The 21,562-nt window shown below is 29.8% G+C and overlaps 1 protein-coding gene and 1 long non-coding RNA gene across 5 annotated transcripts in view; one reads left to right on the top strand and one right to left on the bottom strand.

Moving 5' to 3' along the window:
* LOC122856937 (serine/threonine-protein phosphatase 4 regulatory subunit 1-like) overlaps nucleotides 1–21,562 on the bottom strand; it is a 77,297-nt gene that overhangs the window by 11,107 nt on the left and 44,628 nt on the right. Inside the window, exon 2 of one of the 4 annotated variants that reach the window (XM_044158857.1) lies at nucleotides 20,997–21,079. The exons of the other annotated variants lie outside the window; for them this stretch is intronic. The gene's annotated coding sequence lies outside the window, so the exon portion shown is untranslated. The remainder of the gene's footprint in view (nucleotides 1–20,996; nucleotides 21,080–21,562) is intronic. 4 annotated transcript variants of the gene reach the window in all.
* On the top strand, nucleotides 18,970–20,968 carry LOC122856940. The gene is made up of 3 exons (XR_006374165.1): nucleotides 18,970–19,719; nucleotides 20,011–20,130; nucleotides 20,391–20,968. It is a non-coding gene; the product is annotated as an uncharacterized LOC122856940 (long non-coding RNA).

The raw sequence follows: 21,562 nt of genomic DNA, 5'->3' as shown, positions 1-21,562 counted from the left end.
AAACATTTGTGTGTTTTTTTTTGAGCCGCGTGGTGTGGGACGCTTCATCGTGAGTAGCGTGTGTACGCGATAAACGAGTGGTCTGGATTTGTGCGCATGCGTATATAAAAATTGTACTCGCACTGAATGAAAGTTTCCCTCTCTACATTTTCTACCGCCCTCATTCCCAATATCAAATGGATGCCATAGACATAGAAGGTGCGCGCGTGCGTAAAAATTTTAATAATAAATTACAAAATTAAACAAAAAATATAATGAATGAAACTTATTATAAATAATATTGTTATTAATAATTATACTATATATTTATTTGCTTTATTTATACATATATATGTTATATATTTAGGGGTAGTTGAAATAGCCCGAAAAATATATATCAAAATGCATGACATATGTGCATTAATCGTATGTGCAGCTGCATGATTTCTATTGGGCCAGTGGGTGACATGTTTTAGAGTAGTCTGTTGCCTCACACAACTGACAAAGATAAAAAAAAAAAAAAAAAAAATAAGGGGAATATTGATTTGTGGACCGAGTTGTATTGCTCACCCTTCTCTACCTTCCGGTGTGGTTCACTAGCCCCTAAATATATATTATATATATTAAAAAAAAAAAAAAAAATTACCTATTCTTTCCTAAAACTATTCTGATGATGGCCATCACCCCTCAACAAGTTTAGTGAACCTCGTTTTCGTAGACCACCGGTTGACGCTCAAACAGTATATATGTTTTGTTGTCACCAACCGGTGCAAATACATTCGAAAGCATGTTTTACCCGGTTTATCAACATTCTATCCTTTTTTTTATTTGAACAATGTTGTTCACCCTTGGATTCCTCTCAGGGTGCATTATTTGGGTGGGTCAGGACTCGTGTTAAATTTATTTTAAATCAAGTCTTTGTAATAATAATAATACATTGCAAATATAATGATTTACAAAAAGAAAAAAAAAAAAACTATTTAAAATTATCCTCAATTTTGCTCTATTTGCAAATAAATTATTTCAAAAATTCAAGTGAAGAAGAATTGAATGTATATATTTTTTTACTGATAAATTTTTTGGAGCAGATTGTAGTTCAAGAAAGACAGGTTGTTAAAGGTGGTGGTGGTGGTAGGGGTGGTGAAGAGAAGAAGAAATATAAGCAGCAATTTTATACATGTATAATGTTTCGAAGTAAACAAGTGGATGATGATGAGGAGATGGGATATACAGAGGGACCAAAAGAGGGGATATATAAGGTGGTCAGTGCATTTGGCATTTGGTGCATTCTTTTAAAGACTGCACCGACTGACCAATGTTGTAGAAATAACATGAAGAAGAAGAAGAAGAGGATGAAAAAGAAAGAAAAAAAAATATATAAAAAAGACAAAGATGTATAAATGAGTATTGAAAAGTGGAGGAATAAAGATAAAAGATGAGATAGAGATAAAAAAATAAAATAAAGATGAACAGAAACGCGCTACTTTGGACCGACGGACGCAAACCGCATTCCCGGCCGTGACCTTCGCTAGGACATCGCCACTGTCCCCCCCTACTACTACCATCATCATCATCATCATCATCATCACAATCAACTGATTCAACACATACTATCCAATATACACCATAATATCAAAGTAACGCCGTTTTACTTGTCTGAGCATCGTTATATTTCTTCTTTCCTGATCTTTATACAAATAAATTTTACACTCTAACAAATTAAATGGCACTTGTTATTTTTTTTTAACTATTTGATCTTTGTTAATAAATAATAATTCAATAAAAATGTCATAAATTTATATTTAAACAAAATGATTTTCGTGGAAAGTCAGTAGGCAAATAATTTGTGACGTTCATCAAAGTATATTATTATTATTATTATTTTAGTTTATTTTTTAGAGCCGCTCTGAATCCGGCCAAATATTTGTTGAACGTCTGACTAACGGTCGTTTAATAGAACTCTCATGTGGGTGGTAAAAGTAAAACAAGAAAGAGAGAAGGAGTTATTGAATATAAAAAAAATAAATTCCTCAATTTACTATGTATTTTTTTACCGCTTTTTTCTTGGTATTTTAATTTGAAAAAAAAAAAAAGTAAATCATTGAAGAATTTTTTTTTTTTTTTTTCTATTTTTTGAATCAGTTTGTACTCCAATTGATTCATTCAACTTTTCAATGATTTTTTTTTAATATTTCCGGGAATTAAAATTCAGCTAATCGGAGAAAAATATAGTAGAAATAAGAGAAAAAAAAAAATCACAGTATTTCGAAGAAATTATTTCTACAAGAAGATATATGAAAGAAAGTAAATCATTCATAAGAGATTCCATTCATAATAATTTGTTAGTAGTTATATATACATATAAAAAAAAAAAAGTTAAATAGATTTTCATTTTAAAAATAAATTTTAAAAGAAACATATAAAATTATTATGTTTATATATTTTATTTCTAAACAAATTATATGGAAGAACGTTGAAGATGAAATCGACACAAAGATGAGCCGAAAGTGGTGTTAACATGCTTCGTTCTTCACCGTTCCAATTAACACTTTTTTGCAAATCTTTTATTATCATTATCATTTTATATATATGTATATATATTTAATATATATATATATATTTTTTCTTTGCTCCCTCATGCGGTGAGAGGTTGCTCAAAGAAAGCCCCATGGGGCTCGATATGTTTTACCTGTTGAATAGACATCTCAGGCACCTCGTTTTAAACCGCTCATTTGCATTCATCCAAACCTTTTATTATTATTTTTATTATTTAATTTATTAAAAAATACCTGGCAATTTATAAAACGAAAAAAAAAAGAGCTTGATAAAATTTAAAATGCCAAATGAAATTATACTCAGATATATAATAAAATATTAAAAATGAAAATTAGATTTTCATTTAAAGAATATTTATTGAAACATGGACGATAGTAAATAATTCCGTTGGCACGTGGGTATGAATGAACGTGAGGAAATAAATGAGGAAAAAAGTAAAATGAAAAAAAAAAAAAAAAAAGTTCAAGACCCTCGTTGTTTACTGTCTGGAAGCAAAGACGCATCCGTGTGCCAACTGAAGAATGAAGGAAAAAAAAAACAATTTTTTTTAAAAAAGAGATAAAACAAAAATGAAAGACGACAGTGTATAGTGAGCGAATATATCGAAAGGGTGAACTCTGTTGGCACAAACATTGGCAAAGGGAAAAAGTGTGTGCAAGATAAAGAGGCAAGAGGTGAGGAATTTAAAGAAAAGAGTAAAAAACAAAAAAAAAAAAAGAAGAAACGAAAAGTCAACGACCCGACCGAGACACTTATCTTATATTATTTATGTTTGCTTTGCAAATCAAAAAAAAAAAAAATTCAACATTTAACAATTTTCGAGTTGCCATTTTCGTTTATTTTTTTATTTATTTGTTTTTTTTTTTTGCCAACAAGGCTGTTGAACTCGTGGATGGTCTTAGATATGTGAGTACAGTGAGAACCTATTTGAGGGTTTAACGTCACGAGGCGTGTGACCGTTACGTGACCGATTGGCACACGACCGGATAGAGAACACATATGTGCTAACGCATATTGCACCTGCAACAATATCCTCATAGTATTCGTTGCATCTCAATGGATTCTTTCCTGTATTAACTTTAATTACTTGTTGTTTAAATAACATATAAAATTACAAATTCAATAAACAACAAGCTAATTTTCTTGATCATGAAAAATTAAATTTTATAAAATAATTTATTGTCATTATATCAATAAACAACAACAACATGATTATAAAATAAATTTAACCGGAAACGTTAGAATATTTTCGAAATAAATACTTGTCGTAATATTTTGTTTTGAAGTGAGTTCAAGGGAAACACAATCCTCAGCATTGAACCACAGTGTGAGAGGAGAAAAAAAAAATATAAAAAAAAAAGAGGTAAAAAAAAAAAGGAGAAATAACAAGAGGTCAGTAGCATCGCGTTCTCATGCATTCCGCTCTGTCATGGCGGTCACCGACTCAACACCGACTCTACACCGACTTAACTCAGTATACATATATATATATGATTAAATAAATGTTGTTATCCTTATTTATTTGCGGGTATTACTCGTTGCACATTGGCTGACTATACTTTCAGAGGGAATCAAGTATATATACGAATGGTTGTAAGTAAGCACACAATGACAGATAAAAAAAGAGGTAAAATATAAGAGAGAAAAAGAGGGATGTTAAAAAGAGGCAAAGGGGAAGAAAAAAAAAATTTTTTTGATAAAGAGTGGAGGAAAAAATGCCTACTGCACTAAATAAAGCTCTGACTGGTCTCACGCTGTTTTACAAACCCTTTACTCCCCCCTCCCTCTTCTCTTATTTCATCATTCACCCTCTGTACTTAAGTTAGCTTGTACCTCAACTTATTATCCCTCTCTTTTTTGATATTTTTCACGACGTAAACAAGCCGCCTTGAGACACAAAACAACCATACATACAATATTTATATATATAGCTCCAAAAAAATCATGAAAAATATATTTTAAAATGTAATAAATTAATAATAAATATAAAATAAAAAAATAATACCAAGATCAAATAATAATAATAATATAGAAAAAATAAATAATAAAATGCATAATAATAAATTTATACATGCGTGAGAGCGATGAACTTGAGGTGCTTCTACCGAGACAACAATTTTAATATTAACGATGCAAAGCGACAAACCACAAATTGCATTATTATTATTTATCATTCATATTGGTAGTATAAACAAAAGGTAATAAACACTTGTAAAATCATTCAATGATTTTATTTAATATGAAAAATAAAAAAAATAAAAAAAATTTAATTTCATTGATGATAATAAAAATATATAAATGAAATGATGAAAAATATTAATTCAAGTTTAAGTACAAGGTATATTATTTTATAGATTATATGCATTGTTACACATACGTGTATGTATATATAAATATGAATATGAAAAAAAAAAAAAAAGTAGAATATATATATTTGTAGGCATATACACACGGGATACACGTGTGTCTCACTTCCGGCGGATAGAGACCGGAAGTCTATAGTACTATGGCGCACCGTAGTGTTGCGTGACGCACGGTTAAAAGGGTATACATGTACGGTAATAAAAATGGCTATATAAAATATGAAAAAAAAAAAAAAGTATATAATATATATTACAAGTTAAAAAAAAAAAAAAACGATTACTTGAATGGTTATAAAAGTTTTAATTAATTACCTATGCTTTTTTTAAATACAACTCCAATTTTCTGTGTAAATAGCTGATCATTTTTAATCCTTACAAATTGATATTACAGTTATTTATTTTAACACATGTAATTATTATCATTATTTTATATTAATTTAAAAATGACAATTTATTCTTGTGAGAAAAAAAAATATATAGATGTATATTTAGCCGCGTCGTTTCCGGTCTCGATAACACAACAGCGTTGTTTTTGATCCACGTGTGATTATTATTTCATTCAAACAACACCCAACACAATTGAATATTTTCCAATAATAATATAAATAATCACAATTATTTTTTTTCATATTTTTCACTTGTATTCACAAAATAAAAAATATTGTTTATGAATTAAAAATTCACAATTTTATCGTCACAAAGTCCATCGAAGAAGAAGACAAGACAAGACAAAAAAAAAAGAAATAATATATATTTATACTGAGCAAAATTAAAATAAGAATAAAAAAAAAAAAAAAAAAAAATGAGTTAAAAATTAATGGAAATTTTATAAAGATGAACCGCACGGTGCAGAGTTCTGTCACACACTGAATTGTGTAGTGTAGTACATGTAACAGAGATTCGTGCTAAGTCGCTTCACATCGTTTACACACACACAAATATTTCTTTTTTTTTTTTTTTTTTTCATAAAATATCTGTGAAATATAATTTTTGATGCGCACTCTGTTGTAGTAACTTAGTACTGTTTAAACTTAACACACGAATACAGCACAATGTCAGCCATAGACTGGGCAATCTACTGTGTATATTAGAGAGCAAGTAGTATGAGTCGATGGTATGTACACTCACATGGGTCACAATAATATAAGGCTTATGTATATAAAGAGGTATAAAACAGACCCGTTATTTCTGAGAAACAGCCAAACAGACCTACTGCATCGTCGTCGTAGTCGTTATTGTACTTCTCGACCCTCGATCTATCATGCTCACTACCTCTTCTTTCACCTCACTGGCTTTTGTCTGACTAATAATTTCTTTTCTACTTGTATATTCAAACCTACATAGTAGTATTACTGTTAATATTTTTAAACCATTTTTTTTTTTCCTCTTGTCAATATCTGATGATGATTTAATATTCAAAATAAAAAAAAAAAAAAACCAATAAATTTTAATGGAATTTCATAAATAAATAATATATATTTGATAATATAGCTTATGGTAAATTTTGTAACCCAGACTTTGTCAATTGTAAATTGGGCAAATGAATATAAGTATAGTTTTTATTTCCCCTTACTTGTATACCCTCTTGGCAAAGTTATTAAGGTCAGTGGCGTATTGCTCGATCACAACCAGACGACATAAAGACGATGAACCAGGGCCGTGTCAAGTTCGTACGAAAGGAAAATTAAAAAAAAATATAGCAAAAAAATCAATAAATTAATCTAAATTTGACTTGTAGATATTTTTCAATAACAAACTTAAATCAATATGAAAATTGGTATTTAGATATTAAAAGGAAAAAATTTTTTTTTTAAATTATTTTTAATAGTCAGACTGATGGGTATATAACGGGCAAGAGTTAAAATGAACATATTGACCCAGGACACAATATATATACATATACATATGTATATAATATATTAGTATTGCGATCGCAAGTGAGGGCCAGTAAACGCCACCAGCAGATGCATCCAAAGATGTTCACAACAGGAAATTCCTCCGCTACGTTTCAGTTCCCCTTATCCACAAGTTTTTAACCCCTTCGACCCCCTTACCGCCCATCAAGCTAACATTACTTTTTTTTTTTTTTTACTCTTTTTCCTGTTTATTTTGCCCTGCTTCTTCCTCTTTTTATATATATATATATTTTTTTTTTCGTATGTCTCTCCTTCCTATAAAACCCGCGCCTCATCCAACACTCATATCTTTATCTTTTTCTTCCTTCTTTCTTCATTGGTCTCTCATTCGTTATGAACTAACCAACGGAATGCACAAATACGAGTGTTTAATGCGCCACGTTGTCGACAACATTGTGAATGAATTCAAGTGTGTATAAAACATGAACGGGTTTTATAATAATAGATAAAAATAATATAAAAATAATTTTTTTATTCTATTTTTTTCTTTTTTTTTTTTTATAGACAGTTTGTTAAATTTCAATTATCGATAACATGAAAATGAAGGAAATAAAAAAAAAAAAAGGAAGAGAGAGGGAGAAAGGGAGATTGAGAGAGACAGATCCATTTATGTATTTTTAAAATTCCAGTGATATTTGGAAAAGATTATAGAAACATTATTATACTGATATAAAATAAATTGTGTTATGTTTAAGTTAAGTCAATTACATCACCGGAAACGAGGCATCAAATGTATTAAAGTACATTGAATAAAGATAAATACATAATTTTTTTTTTTTTTTTTTTTTATTTGTTTTTCTTTTATATTTTTTAAATTCCAATGATATTGTAAAGCAGTGATAATAATTTTCGATTACAATGACACTAAGGTAACATTACACACAGTATGTGTGTCAGAATTATTTCAAGATAAAGAAACTATGCAATGACTTGTTTGTTTTTTTTTTTTTTTTTTATTTCAACAAGTTGATAATTAAAATTAAGACAATATATATGTAGTATCACATGAAGAATGCGTGAGATATTTTGATAAGAAAATAATTTATAATTTTTTTAAAAAACTAATTTAACGAAAAGTTAAATTTAAAAAAACTCAGTGATCATTGTAAAAGGTTAGTGATCAGTTGGAATGTGCACTTTTAAAATGGAGTAATTTGAAAAAAAAAAAAAAAAATTGGAGTAATATTTCCTTAGTGTTGCTCCAAAAAAAATAGAACAAATCGTAGAAATTATTTTCACCAAGATATATTAAAGAGAGAGAGAGAGAGAAAAATGAAAATTACTTGTTTCTTAACTTCCTACTTTTTTGACATAGCGCCGGTGAATGAACCGTAAGAAAAAAAAAAAATTCACTGAGAGTAATTGTTATTACACGAGGCGTATTTAATTCTACGCATGCTCAACACACATACACATTTTTTTCATAAATTAAACACAAATATAAAGCATTGTTTATTAATTTTTTTTCTCCAATAATTATTGGTTTTGATACACTTGACAGCCAATAATCAACATGTATCATATTTATAAAAAAAAAAAAATTGAAATATAATAAAACTAGCAACAATATATATATATAAATACAAAAATTAAAAATATATTTTACTCGTACGCGTGGGTGACTACTGCGATTTCCCCCGGGTTTATTTCACATAACACTGATATATCCATATGTATATACGCACGCAGAAGGCGCACATAGCCTATATTTATATTTATAATATAACCGGGGTTTTATGAATATAAAAAAGTAAGATACAGAAGTGAGACCGATGTGCAAAGAAGGATTCATAAAACACCGGACACACACTATCGGAAAGACCTTTGTCCACATGTGTATACGACATACTAGTTGAGCTCAAGTGTACATACATGCCAAACAAGCCTAAATACAATCGCAAGAATAAAAAAAAATAAATATATATATATACATTTAAAAATCACTACCACCATCAGCAGATACTTTTAAGTCACTTGAGTAAGCTCGTTCCGGTTATACCCAATCCGCCTACGTCCTTAACAACCTCCTCTTTCTCTTCCTCTTTTTTTTTATTTCTTTTTCCATATCAAAAATTAAAAAAAGTAATACAATTTTTATTATTCTTATTATTTTCAAGTAGTCTTTGGACTCTTGACGTATCTAAAGTTTGGTGGATAAAGATGCAGATGATGATGATGATGATGTTGAGAAGGGGGTAGGTGAAATGTGTATATGTATGTAGATGATCTACACACAAGTCAAGAGTTAATGTTGGTAGATGATGATGATGATGATGATGACGATGGTGAACACAAATGTCACACACAAGAAGAGAAGAGAAATTGAGGGATAAAAAGAACGGAGAATATTGCGCGCGGACATGTGTGGGACCGGAAGTGTGGAGTATCCGGCCAGACTCGTGTGGGTTTTTCTACTTACTATCTTTTTCCATCATATGGTTTTCTTCTTTCTTTGTCTCATTATCAGTTATATATATTTTACTCCAAAAAAAAAAAAAAAAAAAAAACTTTTTTTAGTAATTAGTTGAATAAATTATCAACAGTGTTTGTTGATTGTCGCGTCACAAGTATATAGAGAAAAATATTTATGAATAAATTGAAAAACAATTATTTAAAATAAAAATTGTGCGGTCAACTTTCTTCTAAGAAAAGCCGTACCACTTTGGGTGTTGTTGGCAAAAGAAAAAAAAAAAGAGAGAAATAAAAAAAATAAAAATAAAAAAGAGAGAATGATCGCAGCTAGACGAGAAGGAATTTGGCTCCCGGCCAGGGCCGAAGCCGATTGAATTTTTGGCTCGAGGTCGATAGACCAGACTTTCGGAATCTTCTAGAAAGGTGACGGCGACGCGCTGAGACTATACTTGTTCGAATGCTTTTTTTTTTTTTTTATTCATTTGTATTTATTTTGAACATTAGGTCTAGCAATTTATTTCAATTTTAATACAAAGAATATATATTCTTGAATATAAATTGAATTAAATATATTTTAATATACAACTAAAATATGATAAATAAATAAATTTTTTTTTTCTTTTATCTTTATATATTTTAATTGAGTTGAAAGTAAACATGACTTGAAAACAAAATCAAGATATATATATTTAAAAGCCTAATATATCAGTGGAAAGTTGATGAAAAATTATTGATTCCAAACACACCCACCACATACAGCTAAACGTTATAAACAAATACATATATATATTTATACTAAACCGGAAATGCGATTAAATTATCATAAATAAAAAAAAAGCATATATTCATTCATCAATGAATTTAGTATCTCTCTCATTTCCATTACCTAACTTAAAAAAGTAATTAAAAATACGATAACCGGATCTTAATTCCATTGTCGTCTCGTTGACTGGCGCCGTCACCTTTTCCATTCACAATTTTATATATATAATACATTTAAAATTTTATAAACAAACGAGATGCCAATAGAATGAAAAAATAAAAAAATAATAATAAAAACAAAATATATATAAATAAAATATTCCAATATCCATTTAATTCGTGACATTGGCGTGTGAATAAATAAATAAATACATATAAAATAAGTTTTCCACAATACGATCTCTAATCTTGACTGGTTCCCATAATATACCTTTAACATCTCGACCAAATATTCGATTTTGCTCTTGTTGAAATTTGCCTTTCCCACATCACCCTTATCATCATCACCACCACCAATACCATCAACATCAAAGAATCTAATTTATTTAAAAAGAAATTCGATCGATGTGGCGCTGGGCACCATTCAAGGCGTCGATCTTTAAGGCGCCGCCGTTCAAGATGCATTATATACTGATGGAATAGGCCGACAATAGATGCCAAAGGCATTTTAGAACCCAAGGTGCCTGTGGGAACACTATCCACTCTCTCAAAAAAATTCTCATACAAAAAAAAAAAATATGTATAATAATATTCAATAAAAAAAAAAAAATGAAAAAGATATTTCATTCAAAATAAATATACATTACAACATTTTAATAATCTATAAATATTATTTACAATATTAGCTTGTTTTTTTTTTTTTTTTTATCATTTAAATATCGAGCTCATCATGCAGGTAATATATATTATTTCGAAATTCTATGGACATTCTAATCCTCATGTAATTGCACAACAAAAATTCCACAACTGTTGGGTAATATAAACAACATCTCATCTGGCAATATTTCATTAAAATATTTGTATAAAAAAAAAAACAAAAATATAATTAATTTATAAATAATTTAACGAGAAAGAAATGTACAATAATTATTGTTTATTTCTTTTTTTTCTATAATTTATTTAAACTTATCATCTTGTTGGTGGAAAAAAAAAAACATGGATAGGCTAATACAACTAATATGGCGAGCAACATACAGAGGCACGAAAAAATGTTATTTTTTTTTTTTTGAATAAAAATGAACAAGACACAAATCGGGTGTAGTGCGGGAGAAGCGGTATAAAATTGGGCCCCGAAGTCTTTTTTGGGTACAACAAACAGACGCCGCCTCGTAATTTGTTTTCATACGTTCGCGCAGAGTTTGCCAAGTCTACGCCTTCTCTTCTCTCATTCTTCTCTTACCCATATCTCTTGATTTTTTTTTTTATTATTTATTTAAATATATATATATTATAATCTTTATTTTTTTTTACAACTACCTCATTTCTTTTATTAAAAATATGTATATACATATTTTAAAATTGAAAATTTGAAAATTTTCTAATTTTTCATTTATCTAATTGACGCAGTTGTTTATTTTTCATTAACCGTTTTAGTCTTGTTGAAGCAATTTCATCATATAGAATGAAAAATAAAAAAAAAAAAATGAAATAAAAATTGAAGGAATTTTGCAAAAACCCTTGAGGCTATCCATCATCTCAATAATTGCTTCCCTTTCCATTGCCATTTTGATGGAAGCCCTTTACCTTGTTGTCTCCCTCATCCACCCCCTGTCCCCCTAACACTACTCTCTTTTTTTTCTCTCACTCATCTTGACTAATTCAACTTCACTTTGAATATACTTTTTGATCCCTGCGTTAACACTTGCTGATTTGTCCCCAGGCAATACATAATCACAATCCTTTTTTTTTTATTTTTTTTTTTCAATTTTAAAATAAATATGTCTATCAAATTATTGACAAATTTTTTTGTATTATTTACAGATGATTTAGTATTTATTGAAAAATAAAAATTGTCAAATTGACAATGTAAATTATATTTTTTAAATCTTAATTCTTTTTTATTTCAATTGCATATATTCATATGAAATTTGAAAAATAATTCGTAAAACTATAACACACAACAATGTGTGTGGAATGTAAAATTAACAGACTTTCAAATTTATATTTTTTAAAATAACCCGTTAATATTACCAAGAATAATTCGTCAGTCAAAAAAAAAAAAAAATTAAAAAATAATGAATGAAGAATTTTTTTCTTTCTTCTATATATTTATGATTATTTTTCTTAAACAGTCTCACTTTCGCCGAGTAAATATTAACGTGGATATAAAAGCACGTCGGATGTGGTCGTTCGATAAAAGAAAAAAAAATAAATAAATAAAAAAAATACAACGACAACGACGATAAGACCCAGCTAATCTTTTGGTGGATATTCATTCATGTTTTAATTTAATATATAAATATTTTTTTTTTTTCTTTATTTTTTCGTAAATAAAAAAACGTAAAAATAAAACTAACATTTGTTTTCTTGATAATAGTATTAAAAAAATCAATATTTTCAAAGAAAATTATTGATTTTTCTCAAAAAGAAAGATACGAGGAAAAAGAAAAATAAAAAAAAAATCTACCTGGCGCCTAATTTTTTGTGAAGGAATAGTGAAGGGCTGGCTGGTGTATAGCTGCGTCTATGAATGGCATTCTTTAGATCGCAGACTTTTGAAGTTGAGAATAACGAAGAAGGAAAGGCACAAACACATATATAAATTTTCACAATCTTATATTATTATAAATACATACATATCTTGAGCCACCTTCATGCATTCCAACCTAATTCAAAGCTCTTCCACCACCTACTCTCCAGCGACATTTCGTCCCACGAAACTTGACGCGTGACGAGATATCGGGGTCATCACACCACAAGAATTTTGTCTTGAGCAAATACATTCACGTATCGTTCAGAAAATAAGAGAATAAAAAAAATAAAAAGTAAGAAGAAGAAGTGACATTCCTGAATTTCATTCAAACAAAACGCGCACGTTGTCAAAGAAAAAATAAAAAAAAAAACCTTTTTTTTTTTTTCCTTTTTTCTTGCCGAGTGTTCATATATTTTTTATGCCTTAAAAAAAAAATAATTCAAAGAATTTTACTTGTCTATATCAAAATCACTTTTATCATTAATATGATAATCAATAAAGTTTTTTTTTTAAAAATAAATAAAAAAAATTTTTTTAATCTAGTCAAATTTATGATGCATAGAAAAATTGACCTCAATCATTTCCGGTCTTGGAATATATATTTAGTACCCAATATATCTTGGCGCCCGAGTCATATTTCTTTTTTTTTTTTTTTTATGAATGAAAAGCGATGACTGGTCGAGTGTTGTATATATATATATTTTCTTGTATATCACACAAAACAAACGACAAATATTTTAGTCTGGAGTCACAATGATAACGAACGGAAGCATTTGTGTACAGTAGATTCACTGGTTATCGGGTGCGACAGTTTTTATTTTATTTAAATAATAAAAAAAAAAAAATTACATATGACGTTTTATTTCATCATATTTATTTATTTATTATTACTATTATATTTTTTACTGTCCTTGTTTTATTACTGAAAAATCCACGGATACGTATCAGTTGGTGACCCAAAGCACGTCATGATAGCCTTACTCATTCATAATATTACATATCAGTGAATAACGTTGCATGACGTCCTTTTGTATAATATGATAAATAAATAAATGAATAATTAATCGGAAAAAAAAATAAATAAAACTTGTTGAAAGACATTATTACTGTAAAATTAAAATTTAAAGAAAAAAAAATACTTAAAATAATAGTTAAAATAAATAAATATTTACAAGCATCAAATCATTAAAATATTTCTAAAAAATAATCAATATATTTAAGATATGATGGTAAAAAAAAATTGCCAATTAAAGATAAAAGAGAGAGAGAGAGAGGAATAAATAAATAAAAAAAAAAAAAAACAGGTAGTATTTAAAAAGTGAGTTATGATCATGTCGTGAGTTTGGAATGTTCGAAGGCAAGGTGAATTTTTACCCTTTGAGTATCATGTAGTTGAAGAGGTAAAGAAAGACCTTCTACTGAAAAACGAGCCAATAATCAAAGAGAGAAAGGCACAAGCGAAAAATACTTGGGATATAATATATAGAAATTATTTATTTATTTATTTTTTTTTCTCCTTCTTAAGCAGCAAAAGCAGCAGCAACCATCAGGCAACAGCAGCAAATGTAAAACTGGCATGATTGTTGATACTGAGGTGGTACTGGTAGTTTGGTCTGATGATCGACCTTGCACCAGACCATACCACCTCATTCATCCAATCTGCATTCCACAAGTGCTACCTGGGGTCCAAATGGAATGTTACTGCCTTTCTTCTTTCTCATTTCTCATACCACCACCACCATCATCATCATCATCATCAACCCACAGGCAAAATTCATAAATTTTGATTACAAAATTTATACATGTTCATAAATATGATAACAATATATATTGTTGTATGACCACATGAATTATTGATAATCCAAATGAGATTTTAATTATCATTAATTTTGAGTTTTAGAAAAAAAAAAAAAAAACAAATTTGGTATTCGATAAAAGTTTAGTTTATATACATCAAAAGAGCTATGACAAGTATGCTGTGAATAAATTAATTTAAACTTATCATATATATAAAAATAAATATAAATTAATATGAATAAATAATAAATAAATATTTTGATGAGAAACAAACACTGTAGACTGGTAGTCGCCATAAAATGCTTGCGGTCATTCGCATTTTGTCGTCGTTGTCGTTGTCGTGGGTCTTTATATATACAAAAGTAGTTTGCGCGCGTCCAAGTGTCTGGCTAAACCGGACCAGAGCTATTCGTATGAAGCAACGGCGAACGAAGACCTGATGTGGGACCAGGTACCACATACTTGTTGATTCGCGATAAACACAACGCAAGAGAAAAATAACAAAAATAAACAAAATAAAAAAGAGATGATATATACAATAAAGTCAAGAAGTGCTGAGAGAGCAAAATACCAACTAACAAGTTGTACCTGACTGCCTTGTCCGCAGGGCCGTTTCAACGTGCCAATATTGGTGACTGTATAAGTCGCGATTTAACAGTCTTCTCAATACAAGAATTTTTGTTTTTAAAATTTTACTTTTAATTAATAATTTTTTTTATGATTTTTAATATTATTAATTAAAACGTATTTAATTATTCAAAAATATAAATTGATTTTAAATTATATCGAATTGTTTGTATGGTAAAAAAAAAAAAATTCAAAAAATAAAATTTGAGGAGATTTGGGTCGGTTTTTTATCGATAAACGAATTCAAGTGATTTTTTTTTTTTTGCAACAGGTCAGTTGAAATAAACAGTTATTTATCTAAAATAACAATAAAAAAAATTAACAATTGAAAAAAGATTATAATGATCTTTACTGACTTTTACTGATTACCCGTCATTTTTGAGGAGGTCGGTGAGCGACTCAACGAGCAAACGCCTCATCATGCTTGTTAAAATCATGTCATATATAACAAGGGTTATGGTGCAAAAGGTCTTTGTATAATTTCTTTTTTTTTTTTTTTTTTGATGCATAAAATAATTTAAAAGATAAAAAAGTATATAAAAAAAAAAAACAATTCAATAACAATACTAACGGCGACTCAACTACGCAGCTAAATCGCTGTTGTAAAACAGCCAACACACAGACTCCTTTCGACTTTGGTACCTAACTTTTTTTTTTTTTTTTATTCTTTCATTCTTTTTATATGCATTTTTAGTTTTATTTTGATTCTTTTTGGGACCCTTCTTGTATACTTGGCTACTCTTTGGTCGCACCGCCAATTCGCGTATGCGCCTTTTATCTCCACCTACCAATCGTGGTACCTTCCCAAATTTTATATATATAATTTTTTTCTTTTTTTTTTTTTCTTATATATAATCTATATCCAATCTTGCATTTTGGCAATATTTTTTTACATTCAAAATATTGTAATATAAAGCTAGCTACTTTTCTTAACTGTTTATAAAGATTTTTCAATTTTCATTTTTTACCAAAAATATGTGCAACAGTCAAAAAATATCACAGCTAATCGATATTAATCAATTTTGATATATATATGGCATTTCCGGGAAGATTATTTGAATGTTATACAGATGCTCCTCCCTTGACGAAGGTCCGGGACACAAAATAAACTATCATTTAACTTAAAATTCTTCATTATTCTTAGAAAATGACTATTCTTTGACTTGTAAAGCAAAAAAAATAAGAAAAACAAAAAACCATGGGTGCTACATATGAAAAAAAACATATATAAAAAATTGTGAAACAAATACATATATAGAAATATATGTATATATATATATAATAAAGAATAAAAAGAGTGAAATAAAAAATAAATAAATAAATAAATAAATAAAACAAGCAAAGACGCTGGCCTTCGATTTCTTGGTCTCTTCTCACGCTTTTATCGCATCGGTATCCGTTCACGTATATCTACCTGTCCCCCTTCTTCTTCGCGCCTTACTACCACCCATAGGTTCTTTATCCGGCTTTCTTATTCTCGACCATATAAATTTCCAAGAAATTCAACTCAAAACTTCTCGCTTTCTGTTCTTCTCCACCACCTCCCATATATGAATCGACAATTTCTTTTTTTTATTTTATTTTTCAATATATATATATATATATTTATTTTAGTTTTTATTTTTCCTTATATATATATATTCAAGTAGCTTCTTTTACCCTGAGTAGTTGGATGGCAACATGTACCACTAATCGACAATGAATATTTCCAAGAATTTTTTTGTTAAAAGTTTCACGAGTGGAATATATAAATTTTCATCCGCTTAGGGTTGTGAAAAGCCTTGCTTCTTTTATCTCACGTTGTTTCATCTCATTCCATATATTTTTTTATATATAAATATATTTTTTTAGTTTTTTTTTTTTTTTCAAGAACGGAGACTCTTTATGGTCGCATTTTTTTATTCTTTCAAAGGACCTACCCCAAGGTTCCTGGAATCAACGATACCTCCCTACCCTCCCCCTTACTCTTTGCCACCCTTAGTTGTATACTAACAGTCACTCTTGATTCTCTCATCGTCTACTTCTTACTACGGCGCTAAGACTTGTTCGCATAATTTGAATGTAAAAATAGCCTCTGCAACTTTGTATTTGCCCCCCACTTTACTCTTTTTTTTTTTCTTCCCTTTATTTAGCCCTCATCGTCATCGCAAAAGACGATTTTATTTATTTAAATATGATTATTATGAATTAAAGATTCTATTATCATTGTTGAACAGTGCGTATGTATATATAAAATTTTTTTATATATATATATTTCTTTCATTAATATATATATTTTTTTTTCTTTTTTTTTTGGTGGGAATCTCGAGCTTTTTCCCACGAGAGGTTTTTTTTTCAACGGGGGTTGGACATGGGCGCGCGTCGTTCCCGTGAACAGAAAATATTTGAGTTCACACGGGCCATCTAATCCACGAATTTATGATTTTTTTTTTTATCAAGTTTTTTTTTTTTTCTTTCAAGAAATTTTCAAATGACGTGACAATTGAACTACATTTAATCGGTTAGTGATGTTTAAATAATTTGTTATTATATATAAATTTAAGAAAAAGATAAAAAAAAAATATATGAGCTTTATTTGTAAATAAAAATTGCGTTGTATTATTATGTTTAAAAAAGGAAATAAATTTCTTTCGATTGGAGCAAAAAATGAAGAAGAGAGAGATAAGAAGAAAAGAAGGGAAAAAAAAAGTAAAAGGAAAAAAAGATATACAGGCTTTTCGTGGAATTGAAGATCAGGATCGATTGTGATGAGTAAAGAAGAAAAAATAATAAAATATTCGAAGGGGAAAAAGTGGTGGCCACCAAACTCCAACGAAATTCCTGGCCCAATTAGGTGCCAAGCGACGAGCCAACAATATAGGTAGTAGGAAGGAAGAACAAGCAAAAGAAGATGAAGAATAAGATGATGATGATGATGATGATGATGATGATGATGAAAAAGAAGAACAAGAAAAAGTTGGTTGCGCCTCTGTCTTCTTCCAGAATCAGATTGAGGCCCCCTGCCATACTAGTCATTCACCGAAAACACTGGGATGGCGCCAGCGAGGCCACCTCCCCTTTTTTTCTACCAATCAAGCTTTACTAGAGTCCCAAAAGTGATGCTGACCCCGTAGACACACTCATCAATCTATTTAGCTGTTATTTTATTCTCACCACTATCAATATATATTTTTTTTTCGGGGAAAAACAAAAAAGAAAAAAAAATATCTCCTATATATGATATTATATGTGTGTGGGAATTTTCTCTGTTTTCAAAACATTTTTTTTAGATTCTTACTTAGACGTATAAGTGAGAAGATAAAAAAATATAAAAAAAGGAAGATTCTCACCCCCTCAAGATCCCGAGGCACTGTGTCGGTGGCCCGATTCTCAGAAGGATCTTATTCGTTGCTCCGGCTGCTATATATCTTCCCTTCTTGTCTCACACTCTTTTCTTTCCTCCCCCGCAAACTTACTGTATACTCTTTCCCACCCTCTTCTACCACCTCTCAACAAATACCAAAAGTGCACTCAAATAATTTCCTCGAAATAATATAGGCCCAAAACCAATAAATACATATATATATATAATGACAATTTTTGTTTTTTTTATTGAATAGTTAAATATATAAAATAAATAATAAAAAAGCTATAGTAATAGACAAATTTTTCCAAGAATTTTTGAGACAAATAATATATGAAATGAGTGTAACACGTCGACTCTAAGGAATGTCAAGAAATAAGACGCGAGGTCGTATATGAATGTATAAGTAGCCCAAGTAGAGACTTGAGGATGAAGTATAAGAGGTTCTCTCTTTCTTGCATTGGCCGAGGCCACAGGTATATATATATATTTATATGGAAAAGAATGAAATAAAAAACGACAAAAGATACACATATATGTATATAAAGATAAAAGGATAAGAGAGAGAAATGCGCGTGTTATGTGACGGTATAACGTCGGGACCGATTGAGAAAGACGCCCTGCTGAGATGCGAGGCCGAGTGCCGCCGGATTCAAAGAACTCGAAGAACCCGAGGTAAACAAAATATTTCTGCATGCCTTACGGTGTGACTAACACACATATGTATAACTATACCGACATTTATATATATATATACATGAATAAAGTACATATAAAATACACATATGCGAGCACAAATATGCAGAGAGGTAAAAAGAATTATATATATATGAGAGAGGCGTCTTTCATGATGTTGAGATCGAAAACAGTGGCGCCCCCGTAGCGGGGCAAAGGGCCCCCTGAAGATGGGCCTCACGCTTGGTATATGTATATATGGTGGGAAAAAGAAGTGGTATCTCGCGACGACGACGACGCAAGCAAGCAAGCAAGCAAACAAGCAAGCGGAGAAATAAGAGTAAGATAGAATAGCCACCAGACAGGGTACCGTGCGGCAGGCAGAGACGACAGCGGGGGGCTATGGAATGCGGCCGTGGCCCCGGGTATATACGCGTATTTGTGTATTTATGTGGAACACCGTGAACGCCAATGTCTTTATGGGGTGAGGACCAGCAAGGAGAAGAGCAGACACCAAGAGAAATCCTGGAGACCCATGACCAATACAAGGTGTGTGTGTTTGCCAACAGTGGGATACATGCCCTTTTCATTTTTAAGGTACGCGAATAAAATTTATATATACTATGGAATGTTTCAATAAATAATAATACTTGTTTTGGAGTAAAAATAAAAAATAAAAATACCTTAATCTCGTTATTTCAAAAAGAAAAAAAAAAAAATGACAAATTTAAAAATATAAATAATTTATTCTAAAATGATGCAAATTAATAATTTTTTTTTTTTATGACATAAATAATATTGTTGCATCAACTTGAGAATAACTTAAAAAAGAATAAAATTAAATTTCAACATTGTCTTTTTTTGTAATAAATAATTTTAAAAAAACAGTAGGGTTATACCTGGAATGATACAAAGTTGCTTGGCACGTGAGGGAATGTCGTTGATGTTGGTTGATTCAGGGAAGAAGATGCCAAGAGGAAAAAGAGTATAAGGCCTAGTTGAGCATACGTAAGCAAAGACATATGTCTGACAATTCATCAGTAATTCAACATTCTTTAAAATTTAAATACAAAAAAAATAAAAAAAAATAAATAAATATAATAAAAATACATGTATATAAATGTATATATATATATAACAAGAATTATTATTATATAGCTTTACGCATTTTTAAATAATAAATAAATAATAATTATTATTATCAATCATAATATTATCATGGATTGATAGTGAAGGCAATAAGGATGCGTTTTCTTTTTCTTTGGCAGCATCTTGAGTCGGTCCAGCCAAGTCGATAATAACCCCACCATTTGCGACATTCCATAAGGATAGTGGGGATTTAAAGACGCAAAAGATGCTCAAGAGGAAGAGGACGTGAGTGTTAAGTGCATATATATATAAATATTTTTAAATGTATGTGTGTTATGTGTGGGAAGGGGAACGCGACGCGCCGTGGGAACCGAGGAAAACGTTTCCCGCATACCAGTCTCTCTCCTCCCTCATCCTCTTACTCTGCTCCACCTCGCCAACATCCACCTTCTTTATCTTCTTTGCAAGGCCCTACATATCCCCACTATCATTTGATAGTTATATACCCATAAACACGAGAATTCTTTTTTTTTTTTTATTTCGTATATACGTCCCAAGCAACTCTACCAAACGCTCGACATTTTTCTTTGGGCTTCGCACTCGAATATCTAATCCCCTTACCTCCCACTACCTCTTAAACATTTTTCATCTCAACCAGACCCCCCTAGCTCTTCTCGCGGAATTTTAATGCTTTCTTTTTCAAGCCCACCCGTTTTGGTTTTCTTTTTTATATTTTTTTAATTTATTTTTTTAACTCTTTCGCAAAAATTTAATTCTCAACTTACCCCTCTCTCAATCGCACTCTGGTGTATTATAGTAAATGATCATTGAACTTAACATTGTAGAATTTTCAGTTTTATCAACTTACCTGTAACAAAAAAAAAAATACATATAACATGAATTAGTTGTTAAGAATATATAAAGATATATATTTTAAATATAATATTTTATTGTCTGACTATTTTAAAAATTTATCCCTTGTTCTAAGAATTATCAAGTCACGATTTTTTGTAACCAATAGAATTCGCGTTATCTCGTTCTACATTCTCAATAAGATGCGTGTTGAAAAGATAAAAAGATAAGAATCTTCATGTGAAACTTGGTGGTTATGGGTTTTTTTTTTTCAAGTTGTTCTCTTATTTTATTTTTTTTATTTTATTTATTCCTCCCTTGTTTGTGTCGGATGAGGAAAATCTTAGAGGCGCCTGGGAAAAAGTGAGATAAAGAGGCGCTGTGGATAAAGACGGGGATAAAAAAAAAATAAAATAAAAAAGATCTAGAGGCAAAAAGCGTGTGCGGTCCACATGAAAGAGACCTAAGAGAAGAGGTGGACGACCTTCCAGGAACCCTT

This window comes from Aphidius gifuensis, linkage group LG5, assembly GCF_014905175.1.
Source record: "Aphidius gifuensis isolate YNYX2018 linkage group LG5, ASM1490517v1, whole genome shotgun sequence".
In the NCBI taxonomy this organism is placed as follows: domain Eukaryota; kingdom Metazoa; phylum Arthropoda; class Insecta; order Hymenoptera; family Braconidae; genus Aphidius; species Aphidius gifuensis.
Note: the sequence above shows the minus strand (reverse complement) of the source record. Positions and strands in the feature narration are given on the sequence as shown.